At 36.1% G+C, this 20,992-nt stretch overlaps 1 pseudogene; it reads right to left on the bottom strand.

Moving 5' to 3' along the window:
• Window positions 1–1,852: 1,852 nt before the first annotated feature.
• On the bottom strand, window positions 1,853–20,344 carry LOC109506344 (uncharacterized; annotated as a pseudogene).
• Between the last annotated feature and the right edge of the window lie 648 nt (window positions 20,345–20,992).

Raw genomic sequence — 20,992 nt, 5'->3', positions numbered from 1 at the left:
CATCACCACTCCAAGCTGACCTCATCGTCGATCCCCACCTCGATATTTGAAGGCCTACACCGTTCAAGATACACCGCTCAAGATGTCGATATGGACTGCAAGCTATAAGAGATGAATCAGCGGATTGAAGTCCTGAACGACCAAGCCCCAGCTTAATAAGATAGCGAACTTGGTTTCAACATTGACCCACTCTTCAGCAAAAAGATCGTGCAGAAGCCGCTCAACCCCCACTTTAAGATGCCATAGTTGGAGATATATGACGGGTCGACCGACCCTTTAAATTATTTAGAGAACTTTAAAACTCTGATGCTCCAGCATAGTGTCACGAATAGAATATTGTGCCAAGCTTTCCCTTCTATCTTGCAAAAAGTAGCATGGTACTAATATTTCAACTAGAAGCCGAAACTTCATCCACTTCTTCGAGCAACTTAGGAGATATTATTTTGAACACTTTGGTCTGCCTGCAATACGCCTGAATAGACTCTCTTCGCTACCACATTCAGTTTAAAACCATCATCCAAACAAAGTTTATCATCATGGCTGTCCCCTGTAATTGAAGTTCTCCTTATTTGCTCTGCTATAGTGGGAGTAAATTCCAAGTGTCATTGGGAACAATAAAATGATTCACGGTTGGGTACGTCACTACCAGATCCATGCTGTAGCAAAGAGTCATTGAAACTTATCGCTGACAGCCTCAGAAGCTTTGTAAATCGTCCAGAAGATTCACTCTGAATCATCCTGTAGGTTTTATATATTCTTTTGGGCCTTGCTATAGAGTGTGCAGCTATGCCGTATAATCGACTTAGGTGATGGGTTTCAAAGCATGCTTACCAAATAATCAGATAAAAAAATATATTTACTTTTGATTTGATATAGCTGATCACGGCTATTCATTGCAAAGTTGATAATTTGAAACAATATTTTAATAATATCTTTTAGTAGCATCAATTTTTAACTTTTATGATAAAATTGTTAACTTGAACCAGGACTGTAGCAACATGAAACAAGAAAACCTACAGGACTGCTGAGTAAAGGAGTATCTTTTAACTTATCTTAGAAAAATGGTATCCTTGGCATCTTCTTGTTCTTTAGAAGTGAAGGTTTTTTCTTCATCCTTTTATTTGGTCTCTTAAAAGCTTACTTGGTCTGCTCAAGCCGATGGCATCTTAAGCCTAAAAACATGGTAAGCTACTATTGCATCCGGATTTGCAGAAGATCAGCATGAATTAATATTAGAGAGAGCACAGTATAACTTACTTGCCTCATGGTGAATCTAGAGTTGTCAACTTGTGACTTATTCATACTGAAGTTCTCCGTTAATAATTGATGAATACTTACATTCTTATCATATTATTGTGATATTATGCTAAAACAATAAAACTTAATCCAACAAATGTCTGCAAAAAACAAGTTATATAGAATCTCCTAAGATTTTGGTTTTTTTATAAAAACCTAGCATTTCCTTTTTTTCAGTCCTTTTCCTTATTTGGTAATGTGGATCCATCAAATCAAATCAATTGTAAAACTAAAATTATGCATATATAAAGCAATCAAGCATGCCAAGTAATTTGTTTTGACAATATTACATTAGAAGGTTCAAATTAAACATTCTATTTATACACTTTTAATCAAATCTTATATTTATATCTTCCTCTTATATTTTTATCAAGTGCTTCCTTGCGCATAAAAAACACGAGCAAAATGTTTATGACACACAAAAAAAAAAAACATATAATGTTGTTGCTTTCAGTGATTTATAAAAAAACAATATAATGTCCTGACTCTGCAGGAATCAAAGAAAAGAAAACTAAAGAGAACTAAAAAATAAAATAAAAAGAAAAAACACAAACAATTATTTGTAATGCCATGAACACAGACCTAACTATAGTATCGAGAGAAAATTAGCTCTATCACAAACTTTATCTCGTAACTCAATGATAGACTTCTCGAGCTCCGGCAGCTTTTTCAATCTAAGATCATCTATCGGCTTGTTCCACCAGAACTTATCACCTTTTCGATATCTCTAGAGTCTCTTCTCTAATTTTCTTTCTCTTGATTTTTTTTTCTTTCGTACCTCTTGTATTATCGTGTCTTCTTTATTGTTATCCTTTCTCATCACATCTTCTTTATCACCATAATCAGATTCTATGCCACTAACATCGTATATAACTGTCATCTGATTCTTGCTGACAGGAATCTCCATCATCACCAATGGTGGCTTCATGGATATTTTCTAGTGCCTTATGAGATGACTGGTTGATAAGTACTTCATTGCTTAAGAACCGTTGGGATATCGATCGCTTCAACACTGGAGCGAGCACAAGCGAATAAATTGCCAAATGATGGTGGCGATTGAGCAAGTTCGGGAGGCGGCATAGATGTCAGTAGTCTTTTCGAAGAGGAGCCCCTTCCGCTGTTTGGAGAAGGAGACCTGTCGCAGTAGCTGTCTTTGTGATCATTTTAATGTCGATCTTATGCCGGCCCAGGATGCATGCCACAGTAGTATTACAGAAGAATAGCAGAAGAAAAGGGTGTGGAGTACAAAAGAGGCAGGGGAAAAAGAAAAGGAAGCCCAGAACAAGAGGGAGGAGTAGAAAGAAAATTAGGGAAAAGAAAGAAGCTAAGGTTTTGGTGGGTAGAAAGAAGCTTTTTTTTTTATCCACTAAGTTCGAGATAGAGATGGTAGGTGAACGAATTTTAATAAGTCCCTAATTTGGCAGCCTTCTTATTGTAACGGAGTCGGACATTAATGAGAAGTCTAAAAACGATCTTGGTCGGATTTTTTATCATAGAATCAAGTACATTCAATTTGTTGAAGGAAAAGATTCGATCGGGATCGGATTGTCATGGTGCATCTAAAAATTTTTTATTCTAAATTTTATAATCTTTATAAAATTATATCTTATATGCAGCGAATTTAATAAAGAAAGAATCAAGAATCTTGGAGTTTCTTGTTGATTCTGATATCTCGTGAGGCCTGGATGTGCAGGCTCTCTATTTCGCACGCACGACAAGTTTCATAAGAAAAAAGGATGATCTTCTTTGCATCAACCTTCAGAAGGAAAGCAAAGGATGGATGAGATCTAATCTCACAATAAGAGAGCATCTTGGATGGGATTCTGCACGCCAAGATGAAGCACGTGAAGGAACCACCATGCCAAGAAAGAAACCGCACCTCCCTTTGTCGCACACCCTTTCTCAAGGTAGTTTTGTATTTCTTTTTGTCGCACAAAATAAAACTCATAACCATCAGTAGTTAGAGGGCTTCCCTTTTATAGATGATGCCCCTGATCAAGTCCCAATTGATTTAGGATACTGGTTCAAACTTGATTTGAACTTATCTTTATCCAAGCAAGAGATCGAAGTCAGAAAGGAGAGCGCCTCATGTTCACACGAACAATATTCATGCACACACAATTATGGGTGGAAATAAATCAGTGCTCCACTCATTTTAGTCGGCCACTTCATGAGAAAGAGAGTCCCAGGGTTTTGAGACTCTTTGGTTCTAAATCAATTTGGCTCAAATTTGACTCGATTTGAATCCGATTCGAACCAAACTTGAAGAGTCTGTCAATCCTAATCTAATTAGGATTCTGGTCTAAGTTTAACTTAGATTTTTAATCTAATTAGCTTTAATTAAATTAGATCTAATCTAAAATTAATTAAAATTTAAATTCAATCTCTCATAAATTTTTTGGATCACTGATCAGATTATTATCATCTTCGAAATTAAACATGCATCTCATATCCAGTGCTAGCTAGACATAGTCAACTATTTAATTCCATACGAGCCTTAATTTAATTTTTAATTAAGCTAATCTATATGTTCAATCAAGTCTCATACCTTCAAATTTGAACATATAGATATTAGGTCAATTCTTTCCTACTTTGTTTGACTTTGTGCGTGACTCCATAGGTTCGAACACTAAGTCGATAGTACAGAAACTATTTTTTGTACTAATCGAAGTTACCATCTAGTAATAGTTCTCAATATTTGGATAGGCCAAATATTTGCAAGGCAACATTCAAGAATCATAAAATATGGTTACCGCATAATTCATCTCTTTGACCTTGAATGCTCAGAACGATCTAGGATTTAACTGTCAATCCTGAATGTGCCATCCACAATATATTTCAACATTTTAAATACAACATATGAATTATCTTGGCCAAGACTTTATTAAATTAAAATATATTGATGTATTAACTCCTATAATTCGAAGAGATCAATTTCATCTTGATCCACAGACAAACTTCGTAAGTACTTGACTATACCCAGTAGCCTTCCGTCACTGCATTAGAAATACAGATAGTCTGACACAAAAGTAAAGTGAGTTGTTTGTAAATCACCATGGTGATCTTAGGTCTAAGGGACACTTATGCCCATACACTTCGCGAGTTGCCTTTGATAGCAGAGTGCTCCGCAGATGAGTCACTTGTTCAATGACGATATACTCCTACATCTCACCTGTATGTCATATCAGTGTCTCTACACTTCTTGGTTATGAGGACAACCAACCTATATAGCACACAGCGACCTACACTCACAGCGACCTACACTCGATAAACGTCATCGTCCTATTAATGATGCATCATTTGGTCGCAAACATGTTTAAAAACTATTTGACTCCTTTATCTATTCTATTATAGTTTTAAGGATTTCATCATATAATTAAAAGTTCTATAGAGAAGATGTGCATATGATGAACTTGTCAAAATAACTTTTATTCATTGATAAATAATTCGTATACAAAAGTTCAATTGTTTACAATAAACCAATTGATTTTAGAATACATTTTCTAACAACTCTCCCTTGGACTAAAACCAATCGGGACAGCATCTTATATCCATCTTTCACTTGTGATCATCGAACTCTTTGATCTCGAGAGCTTTAGTGAAGGAGGCGGTCAGATTCTCTTTTTTGTCAATCTTTAACAGCTCGATGTCACCTCAATCGACGATCTTACAGACAAGATGATAGAATCGCAGAATGTGTTTGGTTCTATGATGGGACTTAGGCTCATTCGAATTATAGGAGTTAATGCATCAATGTATCACAAATATGTTCAATTTGAATCTGATGCCTCGTGAGATCTAAAAGTGCAGGTCCTCTATTTCGCATGCACGCCAAGCCTCGTATGAAAGAGGGATGATCTTCTTTGCATCTCTCTTCTAGTAGAAAATCAGGGAAGATTGAAATCAGATCTTAACTCAAGAAACACCAAGATGAAAGTCCTCCATGCTAAGAAAAGAAACACCAAAGAACCCCCATGCTCCAAGTAGATAGCATCCGCCCTCCCCTTTCTTATCTCATGGTGTCTTCGTTCAATTTGTTGCACAAAACTTTTTCTTAACCACTGATTAGTTGGGTCCCCTTCTTAAATAGATGAGGTGTCACAATTTGATCAGAAGACCCATCTAATTAGGAGTCCTAACCTTATCCAACTATGAAGCCGAGTGGAGAAAGAAGAGTGTTAATCACCGTATGAACTCCCTTCATGTGCGCACAAAATAAGAGGTGGAAGAAATTAGCACACCCTCTCCTCTAGTTGACCACTTTATAAGAGAGAGTCTCAGGTATTTGGGACTCTATGGATCTCATCCAATTTTGGATTCAAATTTGACTCAATTTGAACATGATTTGAGTCGGATTCGAACCAAACTCGAAGAACCTATCAATCCCAATCTGATTATAATTCTGATCTAAGTCTAACTTAAATTTTTAACCCAATTAATCTTAATTAAATTAGATCTAATCTGAAATTAATTAGAGCATAAATTTAATCTCTCATAAATTCTTTGAATTATAGATCAAATCATATTTATCTCCAAAATTAAACTTGCACCTCATATCCTGTGCTACTTAGACATAGTCAATTGTTTAATCCCCTATGATCCTTAACTTAATTTTCAATTAAGCTAATCTATTTATTCAATCATGTCTCATACTTTCAAATTGAATATATAGATTTAGATCAATTCTTTCCTATGTTGCTTGACTTTGTGCGTAACTCCATAGGTTCGAACACTAAGCTGGTAGTAAAGAAATTATTTTCTATACTAATCAAAGTTACCATATAGCAATAATTTCCGACATCTGGATAGATTGAATATTTATAAGATAATATTCAAGAATCTATGCATATGGTTACCACATTATTCATCTTTTTGATCATGAATGCTCAAGGATGACTCAAGATTTAATTGTCAACTCTGAATATATTATCCACATTATATTTCAATCTTTCAAATCCATCACATGAATTATTTTGATCAAAATTTTACTAAATTAAAATATATTGATGCATTAACTCCTATAATTCAGAGGGATCAATCCTATCTTGATCTACATACAGACTTTGTAAATACTTGACTGTACCTAGTAACCTTCCATCACTATATTAAAAATGCAGATAGTTTGACATTAAAGCACAGTGAGTCACTTGTAAGTTACCGTGATGATCTCAGGTTTAAAGGATGCTTATGCCCATATACTTCATAAGTTATTCTTGATAGCAGAGCACTTCACAGATGAATCACTTATTCAGTGACGATGTACTTCTACATCTTACTTGTATGCCATACCAGTATCTTCACACTCATTAGTTTCGAGGATAACTAATCTATCTGATACACAATGACCTATACTAGATAAACGTCATCGTCCCTTATTGATGTATCATTTGGTCGTGAATATATTTAAGAACTATTCGATAAATTCTTCTTTATCGATTGTCCTATAGTTCTAAGGACTTTATCACAATATAAGAGTTCAAATAAGGAAGATACACAATTAATGATGAAAACTGTCAAATAACTTTTATTAATTTATAATTCATATATAAATTACAGAGAGCACAATTATCCAAACGATTGATTTTAGGACATATTTTCTAATAAAAATGTATGTTTCAATTTGTAAAATTATTTTATTAGAATTTTAAGTTAAGCATACATTATATGTCATACAATTTTTAGATCTTAAAATCTAATTTTTAGATCTATATTTAACAATTAAACTAGTATTAATTTGATCTAAATTTCATATGTACATCATATGCATCATAAAAACTTTTAGATCATATTTAGAATAGAAAAATTTATAAGGTGTTTCACCTGATTCATGCTAACCCCTTGTTCATCGATTTATGAGGTGTCTTAAATCTTCAATTCTCAAATCTGGATTTTTCAAACTTAATTCTAAATTAAGTACGTAAAACGTATGTTTCAATTTGTAAAACTATTTTACAAGAGTTTCATATGAAACATACATCATATATCATATTTTCATATCTTAACATCTAATTTTTAGATCTAAGTTTAACCATTAAACATGCATAAATTTGATCTAAATTTCATATATACATCATATGTATCATGACCATTTTTAGATCACTACCGATTACATCATATGCAACATGCAATTTAGATCTTAAAATCAATTTTCATAACTGAATTAATCTCATTAAAATTTTAATGAATCACGAATCACTTTAGATCTGATCTAACATATTCATGATTAAAATAATTTTAAAATTCTGTTCGCTTTCTTCTTCATAAAATATAATCACAGTGACATCCCTATACGTCATAAGAGATCTCGTCGAATGAGCAAAAAAAAGACTTTAATCTCTATTTTTTTTATAATCGGACAATCTGATGATCACATCAATCCGAGTATTGGGCTACTAAGATCAAAAATTTAATTTTTAAAATTAATTACATCTACATATGCAATGAACAAAATTCAGGCATGTACTAACATGATCATATATCGTACATATTATGCATCTAATCTAATTAGATCAATGTATCATATACATTATTTTAGATCTAAAACTAAAATTTATACAGTATATAAAATATTTAATTCAGATCTATAATTACATAAAAAAATAATCAAATACATATATAAATGCATAGAAAATAAAATTTTGATTATATCTGATTTATTGTTGTGTAAAATTTTATTTAAAATCAGATCTGAAGATCTGTCAAAATTGTTTCAATTCAGATCTGAAATAAATTTTAGTTTTAACTTGAAAATCTTCATAAAAATTTTATTAAAAATTATTTTAAAATAGATCATAAACAGATTGTTATTCCAATAAAAATCTACAACACTAAAATTCTGTTATAACATATTTATAACAAACCATCATCAATCATTGATTTGATCAAAATCTGATCGAAAAAATTTTAGATAATAGGTCTAAACTAGATTTAATGTCTAACATAAAAATTTGGTTACATACTAGATATAACCATATCAAAAAAAAAATATCTATGCATTTATATATTAACTTGGCTTTGATACTATTGGAAGGAAAAAAATTCGATCAGGATCGGGTTGTCAGGGTGCATTTAAAAATTTTTCTATTCTAAAGGTTAACATAACATTTATCTTTACCTGACATGCAATGGAATGAGGATCAAAATCTCTAAGGGTTACTTGAATCTGATGCCTCGTGAGATCTAGAAGTGCAGATCCTCTACTTCGTGTGCATGCAATGCCCCATAGGAAAGAGAGATGATTTTCTTTGCATCTCTCTTTCAGAAGGAAACTAGAAAAGGTTGTGATTAGATCTCAATTTAAGGAACACCAAGATGGAAGTCCTCCATGCTAAGAAAAGAAGTGCCAAACCACGCTCCAAGTAGATAGCGTCCGCCCTCCCTTTTCTTATCTCATGGTGTCTTTGTTTTTGTCACACAAAACCTTTTTTTGACCACTGATTAGTTGGATCCCCTCCTTAAATAGATGAGGCACCATAATTTGATCAAAAGATCCATCTAATTAAGAGTCCTAACCTTATCCAAATATGAAGCCGAGTGGAGAAAGGAGAGCGTTAATCTCCACGTGAACTCCCTTCACACGCACACAAAATAAGAGGCAAAAGAAATTAGCACCCCCTTTCCTCTAGTTAGCCACTTTATGAGAGAGAGTCTCAAGTATTTCGGACTCTAAGGATCTCATCCAATTTGGGTTCAAATTTGACTCAATTCGAATCTGATTTGAATCAAATTCGAACCAAACTCAAAGATTAAGATTTTGATCCAAGTCTAACTTAAATTTTTAATGTAATTAGTCTTAATTAAATCAAATTTAATCTGAAATTAATTGAAACATAAATCCAATCTTTCATAAATCTTTTGGATCATAGATCAAATCATGTTCATCTCTAAAATTAAATCTGCACTTCATGTCCCATACTAGCTCGACATAGTCAACTGTTTAATCTCGTATGATCTTTAACTTAATTCTCAATTAAGCTAATCTATTTACTCAATCAAATCTCATACTGTCAAGTTGAATACATAGACTTAGATCAATTTTTTCTTACATTGTTTGATTTTGTGCGTGACTCCATAGGTTTGAATACTAAACTGATAGTATAGAAACTATTTTCTGTACTAATCGAAGTTATCATCTAGCAATGGTTTCGATGTCCAGATAGGTCCAATATTTGCAAGATAATATTCAAGAACCTATACATATGATTACCGTATAATTCATCCTTTGATCTTGAATGCTCAAGGATAATCTAGGATTTAACGTCAATCCTGAATGTGTCATCCACATTGTATTTCAACCTTTCAAATCTATTACATCGATTATCCTGATCAAAGCTTTACTAAATTGAAATACATTGATGCATTAACTTCTGTAATTTAGAGGGATCAATCTCATCTTGATCCACTACAGACTTCATAAGTATTTGACTGTACCCAGTAGCCTTTCGTCACTGCATTATAAATGCAGATAGTCTGACACCAAAGTATAGTGAGTCGTTTACAAATCACTGTGATGATCTCAGATCCGAGAGACACTTATGCCCATACACTTCACGAGCTGTCCTTGACAGTAGAGCACTCTGCAGGTGAGTCACTTGTTCAATGATGATACTTCTACATCTCACCTGTATGCCATACCAGTATCTTCATACTCTTTGATTACGAGGATAACCAACCTATATAGCATACAATGATCTATCATAGATAAATCTTATCATCTCTTAATGACATATCATTTGGTCGTGAACATATTTAAAAACTATTCGATATGTCCTTCTTTATTGATTGTCTTATAGTTCTAAGAACTTTATCACAACATAAGAGTTCAAATAAAGAAGATGCACAATTAGTAATGAAAACTATCAAATAATTTTTATAATTTATATATAAATTACAGAGAGTATAATCATCCAAACAATTGACTTTAAGACATATTTTCTAACAACTTTCACTTGGACTAAAGCCAATCGATACTGTATCTAATATCTATCTTTCATTTGTATTTATCGAACTCTTTAATTCTGAGGGCTTTAGTAACTAGGTCGGCCAGATTCTTTTTTCCATCGATCTTCTGAAATTCGATGCACCTCGATCTACGATCTTATGGATAAGGTGATAGTGATGTAGAATATGCTTGATTCTCTAGTGGGATTTTGATTCTTTTGCTTGAGCTATGGCTCCAGTGCTGTCGCAGTACAGTAGAATAAAATCATCAATGGAGGATGCCACTCTAAGCTCGCTGATGAATTTTTACAATCAAACTACTTTTTTAACACATCGGATGTCGCAATGTACTTTACCTCGCATACTGAATCAACCATCATGCATTGTTTGGAACTCTTTTAACATATCGCTCCTCCATTCAAAGTGAACACGTAGTCCGATATGCTTCTGCGGTCATCACTATTTGATTGAAAATTAGAATCAGTATATTTTACAAGTTTCAATTTAGTATCTCCATAGATAAGCTATTGGTCTTTAGTATTTCTTAAATACTTAAGAATTATCTTTACAACCTTCTAGTAGTTCTCATCCAGATCAGACTAGTACCATTCACTATCCCTAATAAATAAGTTACATCTGATCTTGTATATTTTATAACGTACATGATAGATCTCACTGTCAAAGCATATGAGATTCTACTCATATGTTCTCTCTCCTGAGAAGTTATCGAACAATCCTTCTTGAAGAGAGTAATTTCATGGCCTATCGAAAGATAGTCCTTAAAATTCTACATGTTGAACTATTTTAATATGGTATCGATGTACGTAGATTGGGATAATCCAAGCAACTTTCTAGATCTATCTCTATAAATTTTCATCCCTAGGATGTAGGATGCTTCTTCCAAATCCTTCATGAAGAATTGTGATGATAGCCACAGCTTTATACTTTACAAAGCTGGGATGTCATTTCCTATTAAGAGTATGTCATCTACATACAGTATAAAGAAAATGACTACATAATCATTAGCTCATTTATGGGTGCAAGACTCTTCTCTGTTTCTAACGAAGCTATATGTTTTGATCGTCTTATCAAAATGCATGTTCTAACTCCTAGATACTTGCTTTAATCTATAGATGGATCTGTTTAGGTTGCACACCTTAGATTCATCTGTTGATGTGAATCTTTTAGGTGTATCATATACACCTCTTTTTTCCGCTCTCCATTAAGAAAAATGATTTTGACATCTATTTATCAGATCTCATAATCTAAGTGTGCTGCTATTGCAAGTATAATCCGGATAAACTTGAGCATCGCTACAGGAGAGAATGTCTCGTCATAGTCAATACCATAATGTTGACGATATCTTTTGACAGCTAGATGGATTTTATAGATCTCCACCTTTTCATCCGCTCTTCTTTTTTTTTGAAAATTTATTTGCACCCTATGGATTTAATCCTTTGGATGGATCAACTAGTGTCCATACACCATTGATCTCTATAGATTCCATCTCAGACTTCATTCTCTCAAGTTATTTTTCAGAGTCAAACCTTTGCATAGCATTTATGTAGGTTATCGGATCTCTGTCATTCTCATTTAGTTCAACAGGATCACCACTCCGGATAAAAAAACTATGGTATCTATTTGGTTGATGCAGTACTCTATCGGATCTCCTCAATGGCGCCTCTACAAGCTCCGAATTTGATTTTTCAATTAAATTTGATTCTTTATGTGTCGATTTTTTTACCTCATGAACTTCATCAAGTTTGATTTTAGTGGCATTAGTTTCTTCACCAAGAAACTCTCTTTTCAAAAAGATGATCCTATTGCTGACGAATACTTTTTATTCTTCAGTGAGGTAGAAATAATATCCTTTCATTTTCTTAGGATATTCTATAAACAAGTATTTATCGGACTTAGGACCTAGCTTATCTGTCTTTAAACATTTGACATAAGCTGGACATCCTCAAATTTTAAAGTGTGAGAGCACCGACTTATGCTCTATCCATATCTCATATGGTATTTTATTAACAGACTTGCTTGAGACTTTATTCAGTACGTAGCAAGCAATGTCAAGAGTATATCTCTAAAAGAAGATTGACAGAATTGCAAAATCCATCATGGCTCAAACCATGTCTAACAGTATTTGATTCTTCTTTTTAGACATCCAATTATGTTATGGTATTTCAAAAGGGATCCATTGTGAAAGAATCACATTCTCTTCTAGATATGTCAAAAAATCATTGGTGAGTTATTCACCTCCTCAATCTGATCGAAGAGTTTTAATATTCTTCTTAGTCTATTTTTTTACTTCACTATGAAATTGTTTGAACATTTTAAATGATTCGAATTTGTACTTTATAAGGTAGACGTATCCATATCTCGATAGATCGTCAGTTAATGTAATGAAGTAAAAGTATCCTCCTCTGGTGTCTATGTTCATAGGTTTACATACATTACTATGTACTAAACCTAGAACATCATTAGTTTGTTCATCTTTTTTCTTAAAAGATGACTTGATCATTTTACTAAGAAAACAGAATTCACAGATCGGTAATGATTTACAATCATTAATTTCGAAGATACCCTCTTTGGTTAACTTGTCTATCCTGTTCTTGTTTATATGACCTAGCCTATAATGTCAAAGGTATGTTTCATTGACATTATCTATTCTAGGGTGTTTACTCGATGTGTACATTATATTAACAGGCTGTGATAGTAAGTATATGCCATGTTTCGATTATTCTTTCATGTTTTAGTATCATTTACAATGATATCACAAAAAGCATCCTTTATTAAAAACTTAAAATCAAGTTTGGCCAAAAGGCTTACAGAGATGACATTCATCTAACATGATACTACTAGACTCGAAAACAAGCTACATAATTTTTAAATATAGGACAAGAACAAAGCTTCCATCTCCAACATTCAAGAACCACTCGTCTTCTCTAAACTTCTTACTGACTTGTAGTCTCCGCAACGAATTATAAATATTAATTAAACTTTCAATATCTAATATCCAGATAGTAGTATTACAGATGAAAAAATTATAAAAAGTTATCATATAAGTACTTTGTATAGCAACTAATTGCTTGTTTCTCTTCTTTGACCTGTTTGGATCAAAGAAAGCTATATATGCAGGATGGTTCCTTTTTCAATGATTGAGCTTCTTGCAAAAGAAGTATTTTGTCTGGCTCTTATCGACTTTCAACTTCGTGCTCTGCTTTGACTTTGGATCCATGACATAACTTTTCTACATCTTTTTCTCTTTTCCTCTCTTAGAAGAACGACGACATGTTGATGATCCTCCCACTACATGCATCGGCTCTTTCTGGAGCTGATGGTCATTCTCGAATGTCTGCAGCAATCCTAACAAATCATGGTAGTTCACTACAGCCTTGATCATTTTATAATGACACAAAAAGGATAGATAGAATTTTGGTAGCGAGTTTAGGATAGCATCCTTACTAACTATTTATGTAACAAAAGTCAAGTTTGCTCAAGCGTTCAATCTACTTGATTATGTATAATACATGATCAGTGACTGACATCCCCTCTCACATACGGGCATTAAACACAACGCAGAAGATTTTATGCCTCTCAACATCCTCATAAATGTTGAAAGACTCATTTAATAATTGAATCATCTCCTCTAGTTGTGCATCTTCGAACTTACAGCTAAACTCATCATTCATAGGTACCCTTATAATGTAATGCACAGTCGTGCAGTCATTGAGCCACTTTAAATAAATGTCTCTAGTCGCACGGGGTGCATTCACAGTAGGTTCTTTGGGTGCTAGATCTATAAGCACGTACAGGATCCTCTCGTGCTCCAGAACGATCTTTAACTTTCGATATCAACTATCGAAGTTTAGTTCGATAAGCTTGTCACTGTCTAACAGCGAGCGAAGTAATAGTGTGTTGGCCATTGCTGAAAAAATCAAAAGCTTATTAGTATATGAATCATTTTTAATCCTAAAGATATGGACTTTAGTCTAAATATTCTTTCACTATTTTATATGAATTAGTAGTCTCTATCTCCAATTTGAAAAATTACATTAATTTTTTAATGAATACTAGAATCCACACAAATTGCATTCAGACTCGAGTATGGCTTGACCAACCCTAATTTATCCATGGGTAGATTCTTAACAAATTATTTTTCTAAACAATTTCTAGCAGTTAGATTTTACTCCAGGTATCACTTCAGCAGATGTGTGGCATCTCCACTGAAAATTCTAGTTAGATCTAACCATTAGCATGACTACACCAACTACATCCAACAAATGAATATCCAGGTCTGAGTGTGGCTCGATCAATCTAACCATTAATCTGAAAGATATAATAAGATGGTCATATGATGAATGATAATTCTAATACCCGATAGATATCAGACATGTGGCACCTCCAACACCTATTTAGATTATTGAAACCATTATTATGCACATTAATGAGAGGCTATGAACTAGTTATCCCCATAACTGTATCATTTTAAGGACCTAATAATTTAAAAATTTTGATTTAATAATTTGAGAACAAGAGAAGAAATTGATCTGCAAGTCATAAATTCTCTCACTGACTTCATCAAGTCATGAAGAGGACTAGACATAAGTTGGTCTAGAGACATCTAAATCAGTCATACTGATTTATCTTAATGGAATGGGTCAACTCGAATCAATTAGTGATCTGATCAAAACATAATCTACCGAATTGATTAGGTAAGTGAGATCGGTGAGAGGGTCTGCCTCGATTTGCCTTAGACACCATCGAAATAATCAGATAAGTAGACTGTCAATTAAAAATCATCGATCGAATTGTCATACTTATCTTAGATACCAATTGATCGATTAGTTTCGATTTGATCAATCAAAGGACTCAAACTAAACCACTGAGCCATAATCAGGTCCATTTAGTATGGTCAAAAATATGAACTAGAGCAAGCTATAATTATTGAGATTGATCTTAAAAAAATTCTGACCTAATCCAACTCAACTTTATGGAATACAAAACATATACTAAAGTGGTTCATATACAAAAGTTTTAGAATAGATAATTGTTGTGCCCGTAGGCTGTTAGCTAAAATCTGTAGGTTTGTTGGACCTAATTCTCTAGGTCATTAGTTAGCCCATGTTCTAGCCATTTGCATTAGAGAAAAATCTTCTTACTAGCCTGCAGGCTTCTCCTAGGTGATTTATGGAGTTGGTGATTTGAAATAGACGTGGGGTTTGAGTCCCCATTTGGTGTGGCTTCATCAAGTCATTTTGAGTAGCCCTTATAGGATGATTGATCTGGTCGGTGAGTCACTTCCCCAATAGATGCCCCCCACTTTTAAGTTTAAAGCAATCTCTTTCAAATTCGGGCGAAGGAAGTTATTATCTTAGTAGTTGAACCACCGACTCAACTACCTTGCAGGCACATCTGCTTTATTATGCTTTGAAGGAAGGAGCTTCTGGGGATTAACATCACATCGTTTCACAACCTGCACCGTCTTTACTATGGAAGGAGTTCAAAGAGGCACAGACGACACCCTAAAAAAAAGAAACCTAGGGATTGTCTTTAGACTTGCTAGGACTCGCCACATGTCAGGTGATGGCAAGTTCTAAGGCACACTTTATAGGTTGCTTTATGCAACTCGATCAAGGAAGGGTGCGACAAAAAAGTCGTGAGATCTAGTTGCTCCCAAGGCTGGCCGAGTGGCAAAATCTGGCAATTTGATGAATGAATTTGTACCCCTAGTGGCTTGTATAAATAGACCATCTATCTGATTAATTTTCTATTATCCCACTGCTAGTTGAGCTTTTGTCATTGTAGCCATCAGGAGAAGATTTTTTTTTTTTTATCTTGTAGCCATAAAGCCATCACTGTTGTCTATTAAACTGACAGTGAAAAAGAAGATGAGCTCCTTGAGTAGAGAATCCTTATCCAAAAGGATAAGGAGTACTTAGCCAGAGCTTCTAATCCCAACCTATTGCAATCCCTAGTGGGAAGCAAGGACAAATCGGTTGCAGTCGGATCATCACAAGTGGCTGTGTCGGTTGCATCAGAGTCGCTTCATGCTCCCTTTATATTGAGCTAGCCCAGCCTCCCTCCAGAGGGTCGGCAAGACTCAAGATGGGCTCTTCTTTACCCAAGGCAGAGGGGGTCGTCGAGACTGCAGTAGAGATTCCCATCAAGGTCAACTACAAGTGCATCATAGAGTACAAGGCTTAGGTAGATTTTGAAATCTCCTGCTTCTTTGTGATGTCTATGCTGATTAGCTCTCATCGTTGTCAAGGACTCGAATGTTTAGATGGATCAGTTGGATTGGTTCCCATGCCCAATCCAAGATCTCTCTTAATCTTGCTTGAAGTGTTTGCTTCGTCAATGTGTGGCGAGTGAGCTTGTGAAAATTGCAAGCTTGTTTGTGTGCCAAGCGCTAGATGTTGATGGGTATTGTATTGCCTTCTGCGGATTAGGAAAGATGACCCATCTTGGGAGTTGCACAGTGAGAAATCCGCTTGGTTTAGAGACTCGATAAGGCTTTGCCTTTAATGTTGGTACCATCTGGTAAAGATCGTAGGTTGAAAAGGACCTTTGGTGTTCCTTTCTTCAGGAGGTGCAATCTCTGTGCCCTTTCGGATGGTGACACTTGTCACACAATTAGTGGGGCATTTGAATATGCTCAAGCTCGTCTCTCCTTTATAAATAGGGGCTCTATTACTTGAGGTTGATCTTGCCTTAGTTATCTTTTGGAATGACGTGGTGGCATCGTCTCGTCTGACATTAAGGGAGCGCCAGAGCTTTTCTCTATCTAGGGGAGTCTTTTTCTTCCTCTGGCCTATCGTAGAGTTCTTTGAGGAAATGCACTAGTGAGCATTTTGCCTTGGCATAGGAGGTGTCAGAAAGTTCTGCTACTCCAATCATCAGGCCATGACGATGGTTATCTGGAGGCTTCTAATGCATTATCCTCTACAGAAAAGCCTTTGGCCTTTCTTAGGAGCCGTCTTTTGCCTCTCCCAATATAGCCTTCTAGCCCTTTTCGGAAGAATATCCCGGAGATAAATAGATTTTCAAGAAAAATTGATTATGCCATTCCCAATATCTTTTAAAGGGGGCCAGTGATCATCGATAAAGTGCTCCGTTTTGCATGGATCACTGAGGATGACGTCAAGTGGTGCTCGATCCTCCATCCTATGATGCCAGTTAAGCTTGAACTTTATTTTTTTTTCTTTATTGTAATGAGCTTTGCTTAGACTAGATTGACTTATGATAGAACTTTTCTGGAATGTGCACGCTTCTTTTTAAATAAAGTCTCTCTTTTGTCAATATCTTCTTCATACATCTTCTAAGGTCTCTTCTTCTTTGAGGTGGGATCCCAGATGGATGCGATCCTCTACAATTCATTATCGCTGGCTTCTACTGGCAATATGGGGTCCTTGGAGCATTGACCCTTGTTGGCTTCAATGGGCCATGTGGCTTCAGTGGGCCACATGTCGGTTTGAGGGAGCCATGTCGACTATAGTGAGCCAAGTGGGGTCCTCAAAGGATTAGTCCCGATTGACTTTAGTGGATCATATCAGCTATATATAGTGAACCGTGTCGGCTATAGTGAGCCAAGTGGGGTCTCTAGAAGGTTAACCCTGCTTGACTCCAATGGACTGTGTCAACTACAGTAGACCATGTCAACTATAATAGATCAAGTGGGATCCTCGGAGGATTAGCTCTGGTTGGCTTCAGTGGGTCAAATCGGCTATAGTGGACCGAGTAGGGTCCCTAGAAGGTTAGCCTCTTCATCTTCATTGTGGTGGTCTTTGCTCAACCTATCCATGGACAAGGAGAACCGTATGGCCTAACGGGATCCTTGGAGGGTTGGTCCTTTTATCTTCATCATAGTGGCCTCCACTTCAATTTACCCGTAGATAAGGAGCATTGTGTGGTCTAGTGGGATAAGGCATTAGCTCGGATGTTCTCAAATCTTTGCGCTAGTGGGATCTTTAGATTCTAGAAAGCCTTGGAGAGCTTTTCGCCCTTTATTGGATATTAAGCCACCTTCAATCCTCGAGCCTTGAGGGGTTCAAGGCTCCGTCTATGCATGGAGTCTAGCAAAGGATCCGATTTCTTCAATTAGGTCATTGTGAGCCTTATGAGCTTTTTCATAGTTTCCTCAAAGGCACTATTGTTGGGGCTGAGCATTGTTTGACTCTGCTTTGGCTCTATCCCCGCCTTTCTTGGGTTGGCTGGTAGTTTTATCCTTCAGAGAGCATTATAAAATATCAATCAAATTTTATTATAAACTGAAGTTGTATTTACGTTATGGTTAGTTATCGTCGGCAGTGTGATGATGGTGCCATTACGAAAAATGTAATTTTCTTAAAGGTTACAAAAGAAAATGATGCCCCCCGGACACTGTCTGTTATTCTTCCTTAATCTGATCTCCTACTCCCCCATGCTGGCGGCAAAGGTGGAGATGGTGTTATGACATCAATGATCGATCGATTGCCGTTGTTTTTCTCATTGAGAGCTTAATTTTATTGTTCCCAAACGTACTTTCCAAAATAACCTCTTTGGATCAAAATCTTAATCTCATCCGTAAGCTGGTGGCATTCCTTAGTGTTGTGGCCGTGGTCATAGTGGAAGAGGCAGTACTTTTTTTTGCTTTTTTCTAGAGAAGACTTCATGACTTGGGCCGTCGTAGATACCTTTGATCCTCGATCTCCATCAGGATCTAGGATCGACGGACGAACAGCCGGATATAGCTATCAAACTGATGAGGTGGGCTCTTGGGTTGTTGGGAAGACTCTTTCAGAGCACTCAAGGATTTTTCTAACCCCTTTTCTTACTAGAGATCTTCTTTTCTTCTTCTTGCTTGCGTACTACCCAGGCTTCTTCCTCCTGGCGTACTTTTAGGCTCGAACTAGCAAGCCAGTGTAATCCCTCAGAAAATTCTTATCGAGGGAGAAGATGAGGTGCTCATTTTATAGTTCTCACTTAAACACTGACATTACCACCGACTTATCGAGGTTATGCACCTCAAGTGTGATAGCGTTAAATCATATGATGTAATTACATAGTGACTCACCTCCTCTTGCAGGAGGGAGAAGAGACTGTCGAAGTTTCTTAGTTGAGCTCGACTACTACCAAAATGGATAATGAACAGTCTGTTGAGCTACTCAAATGAATGGATGGACTCGGATTGTAGTCCTGAATACCATGCCCGCACCGACGTTTTGAGGATGGTCAGAAAAGCAAGGCAAAAGAGGACATTTGAGGTGCCCTGCAGCATCATAAGGATTATGTATCCCTACAGACGATCCAGGGGATCCATAGAGCTATCATACAGTTCCAATTGAGGTATCTTGACCGACTTGGGATTGGTTCATCTAGAATAGTTTGGGAGAATTGTGGTTGAGAATTGAATATAAGGCCATCATTGCTCCGATGAGGCCCACTTTGGGCTTCACAAAGGCGACACTCAATGTCTTGGATTTTCTTCTTGAGCTCCTCTTTCGATCAAGATCTTCTGGGCCTTAGGGAGTAGGCCAAGGCTGAATCACCAGTGGCAGAAGAGCTTCTCGAACGTGCCTCCTCCCTCAAGCTCCAAGGGAAGGATGAGCGAGCTGCGAAGGCAGAAAAATGATTGGAATGCCATCAGGAGACAGATCTTGGGCTCTAGGAGCGAGATCACCGACTGTGATGGAAGGAGCCACTTGGGGGTCCGGCTCAACGCACTATTATTGCTACTCCATCACTTATTGGAGTCGGTACACAGTGCTACTACCGATAGCTACTTTGCAAAATCGTGAAACTCCTAATCATGAGCATTGAGAATGATGATATAGAGCTGCAATAACAAAATAACATGAAAAGTCTTTGGAGGGTAGAACTGGCAAATACAAATATTAACAAAGTATTTCATTAATTCTAAAGGTCGGATCAACTGACTACAATATTCATTCGATGAATAGCAAGTGCACAAAAAAGAGAAAAAGGGGCATACATGCACATGACGATAACTCTTGGCTTCGAAAGGGGTGCCATCTTCAAAACTATCTCTAGCCTGAGAGGAGGAACCTTCGTTGATCAGACCAACGGTGTCATCAACCAAATCCATGGTGCTGTCAACTAGACCCATTACATCATTAAATACAGAAAACTTGGAATCATATGAGGACAGGACTTCAAGGAGATCGATATCGATCGCTGGGAAGAGCCGTTCAACTGCAGACTTGCACTTTCTGAAACCAATCTAACAGGCTGTTAGGGATATTTTCAATATCTCATGTATGTGTTTGACTTGATTGACAATAGACTTTGCTTTCATTCTGTGCCGAGCCAAAGCAAATTCAAAAAGAGAGAGAGAGAGAGAGAGAGAGAGAGAGAGAATTCAATCCGATCGATGCTCATTTTGGAGATCGGCTAGGCTCAGACCAATGTTGAAGAGTGTTTGCTCCACCAATAACTCCTTCAGTGGTAGGATACTATGCTCGCACGAAATCTTGAAGCACTGGGTGTCTTAGTCCCCTGATACTGGAACTCGAAGGACAGGCTCCTTTAGTCGACCTTAGTGGGCAAATCCCCAATTTCTAATTGAAGAGCAAGATGCAAAACGTGATATCTCCGAAAAAAGGATTCATGGACAATGGAAACTATGGCAGGCCTATAACATGACCCCTGAAGTTCCAAGGAACCGAGGACTATCAGCAACTCATGCTCCAAAACCAGGCAACATCATAGCAGAACCAGACACAATGCGGTGGAAATGGGACAAACAGAAAGTCTT

This window comes from Elaeis guineensis, chromosome 10 (assembly GCF_000442705.2).
Source record: "Elaeis guineensis isolate ETL-2024a chromosome 10, EG11, whole genome shotgun sequence".
In the NCBI taxonomy this organism is placed as follows: Eukaryota; Viridiplantae; Streptophyta; class Magnoliopsida; order Arecales; family Arecaceae; genus Elaeis; species Elaeis guineensis.
The sequence above is the reverse complement of the archived record's forward strand: the minus strand, read 5'-3'. Positions and strand labels throughout refer to the sequence as shown.